Raw genomic sequence first — 3,542 nt, forward strand, 5'->3', positions numbered from 1 at the left:
GACGGTGTCGGTGGTAAAATGGATCTGAGCGTCAGTCGACTGGACGCAGCTGAGTCACTCAGCATTTCGCGTTCTAAGGAGATACGCGGCACCACGCTGATACTAGACTACTCTGATTGAACTCGCACGCTCTCAGGCACTAGCAGCGTATAATGCACCGATTATTCTTCTCCAGTTGTTCCTTTCCGTTCCTCTAACGTACCACCGCGACATACGATATCAGTGAAGCGAAGCGTTTCTTCGAACGCGACATAGACGTGCATGCAATGTGTCGCATACATGCATCGTATCAGCTTAAACTCCCTCGTTGCATCTTACTCCATTCCAAAACAAAACCACGTTTCACCGTCTAATTTCCTCGAGATGGAGCCCACGCGTTCTCCACGCGGTCGTCTATACACCACGGCTCCCCCGATCCACTAAACTTTCCACCGTGCAGTTTCAAAGTTTTCACTGGATCCCATACGGAAGCACATTCCGGCGTAAAGATCAACACCACGTGCTTCGTCACACGGCACACACATCATGACGAATCTCTCGCTGTCCCTTTATTCATCCACGCCCCATTCTTTTCTTCGTAGCGGATTCCTGCGGAAGCGCAACACATTTTCTCGCATAACACCGCGGAGAAACGAAACTCGCCAGTTTATTTCTCGCTGGCCGTACAGCAGGGTGTGCACGATGTTCGAGATATCAGGGGAAGGCAGACAGGAGGAGGAGAGAAACGCCGAATTGTAATCCCTTGGAATTCGAATTCAATAACGATAACGTCACAAGCAACAGATTCGCATCTCACGGTACGTACAACTCCCGGTCATGCGAAACTTGAAATTCCTCTGGTGCATGTTTAGTACCGCGTACGAAGTGTGGACAAGTAACACCGTAGGAGTACTGATCAAAGAAAATTTCTCAACGATCGAAATGTTTGCCTCGTGGTTCAGCGGGGAATGAACACGGATCACTTCGAAAGTCGCGTTTTCCTTCGGTTCTCTCTACTTTTCCATTGTTCGATTTTGCGAAACTCGGCTCGCATCCTCGCTCAACGGGCGACGGTGACGAACTGCGAGCCGACGAGCAGTAGCTGGCGGCTCTTCACCAAGATTCGCGCGTGTGTGAGTCGTGGGCGAGAAGCCGGGAGCCGCACAGAGGATCGCGCCGCGGTTGGTCGTGCGTGAGGCGGGGGTTGGATGGTGGCTGCTTGCCAGAACCGCTGCCGTCAAGGGGCCGAGAGAGAGAAAGCGAGAGCTGGAGAGAGACGGAGCGAGGGAGTGAAAGAGAGAGGGAGAGGATGAGGTTCGCTTGCCCGCTCACGCGCGCCCTTGCCTGCGGTTACGTCCACCCCTCACTCACTCCCCCATTCTCGCTGTCTCTCTTTCTATTCCTCTCTCGCCCTCCCACCTACAGCCCCCTTCTCGGTTTTCACCATTTCTAGCCAGTTGCTAGTAGCACGCGACCTACCTTGATCTCCTTTTTCTCTTTTTCGCAGTGCCGCTTACCGCTTAACAACCGTGATGTATCGTTAACACAGGAACCAATTTCAATTGTCTTCGAATCACCCTACCACCCCACCCCCGGAGCCACGTCGCAAGGTGACAAAAAGAGCAACACACTCGGTTGCTCGGTACCGCCTAGAAATGTAATTGCACTTGCACACGGCGTAGCGTAAAGGCTAGGCGAGATCCGAAAAACCGAACGATGGATAAGGCTGCGATTGTATCTGCTATTCGTGTTATCAAAGTTGTCCGGTAAGTCGCGTTTGGTGTCTCTACACGAGAGAACCTGTAGATACAAGAGTGATGGTAAAATGGAGCAGAACCTGTCGTGCTGGTCCACTAACCCGGCAAAGACGAACACGCATCGGGTTTTTTGCGCGTACGTTGCGCGACTTAAAAACCGCGCGGCAGAGAAGATTCCGCATTAAGCGCAACAAACGATGAGCATCGTTACTGTCCATGATGGCGTTTAATCTCCCTCTATCTGTCTGTCCACTTGTCTGTCAGATGACGTACTCCCTCTCTCCCTCTTTCTCCTTCGCCCTTCCTATATTTCTGTTTGCTCTTTCGCGCTCAGTTCTTTCTAGCTTGCTGCCGCACGTTGCAAACGAAAAGGCGGCGATGGTAACGGCGGCGGCAGCAGGTCGTGTGCGTGTGACTGGATATGGACGAGGATAACGCCGCGGCGTAGGGAATTACGACGAGTTGCCGAAGAAAGGTGGCGGTGGGATGGGGGCGAGCGGGTGATGGCTCGTTGTCGGTGCTGGCACGGCACGAGCCAGCACGGCGAGGTCTCTCCAAGTGGCGTGGCGCGAGGCGTTGCGCCGCGGCCCGGCGTGGCGTGGCGCGGCGCAGAGGACTGGCGTGGCGCGAGGCGGATAGGGAACCCAGGCGCGGCACGGCGTGGCCCGAACCGAGCCGACTCGACTCGACTCGACGTAGCGCGCGGTGGTTGAGGGAGCGGAGCAAGTGCCGTCACAGGACAAGCTCGATCCGTGCTGTTCGGCTCGTCGAGGTGATGAGCCCTCGAGGCGGGCGGCGGGTGGAGGGTGGAGGGTGACGAGCGACTGGCGGCAGGCGGCGCACGGCGGACGATGGACGGCATGCGGCGAGAGGTGAACGGTGGGTGGCGTGCGGCGTGCGGCAAGCAGCGAGAGACGGGCGGCGGCCGCTTCATAGCTTGCTCGGCGAAAGAGGGAGAGAGCGAGCGAGCGAGCGAGCGAGAGGGTGAGCGAACGGTCGAACGGATGGACCGTGGAGACCGTGAAGCGTGCAGCGAGTGTGTTGGAGGGCGATGAAGCGTCGGCGCTTGAGGGGAAATGAGAGAACCAGGAGGCAAAGAAGAGACGAGGGTGTGGAGAGCGAGGAAGCGTGTGAGCCGGTAAGGCGTCGGCGGCGGGGTCGGAGGAGATAGACGGCGGCACGCGCGGCGCAAACCGCTCTACCCACGCAAACCTACCAACGTACGTGCGAACGAGCTTGTACGTGAGAGCGTGCGTGTCAAGCTGCCGCTGCCTGCCTGCCTGCGTGCCAGCGTGCCGGCTCGTCGCTCGCTCGACCGCCACCGTCGTGTCAGCGTGCCGTTTCCTCTGCCTACCTATACTCCTATGTTCACGAACGCGGCAAACTGATGTCGGTTTCCACGCGCCCCCTCAACGACAGACCTGATCCAATCATTCTCTACCATTTTATCTTTCCAAATTAATCGCCACGATCCAAGTAATTTAGCGGAATCGACCAAACCTACCGCCCACCTTGTGCTCATTTTTTTACTATCAATTTTTCTTTTTCCACAATTTCTACCCAAGTTTCCGATCTTTTCTACCTATCGTCCAGTTATAGTCATTTTTTACCGTCGCACTTTTTCTGACACTCGATCGTTCTAACCGCTCGCTGCAGATTTTTCGAAAAAATCTTCTCGAAACGCACGGGGCGAAACACGAAACAGTCGCATCGTGGAAATAATCAATGTGGGAACAGACATGCTGTGGAAGAGAAAAAAAAGGAATCGGAGTAAGATGAAGGTGACAGACATGGATCGGAGTAGTT

The sequence above is a fragment of the Habropoda laboriosa genome, unplaced genomic scaffold, assembly GCF_001263275.1.
Source record: "Habropoda laboriosa isolate 0110345459 unplaced genomic scaffold, ASM126327v1 scaffold80, whole genome shotgun sequence".
NCBI lineage: Eukaryota > Metazoa > Arthropoda > Insecta > Hymenoptera > Apidae > Habropoda > Habropoda laboriosa.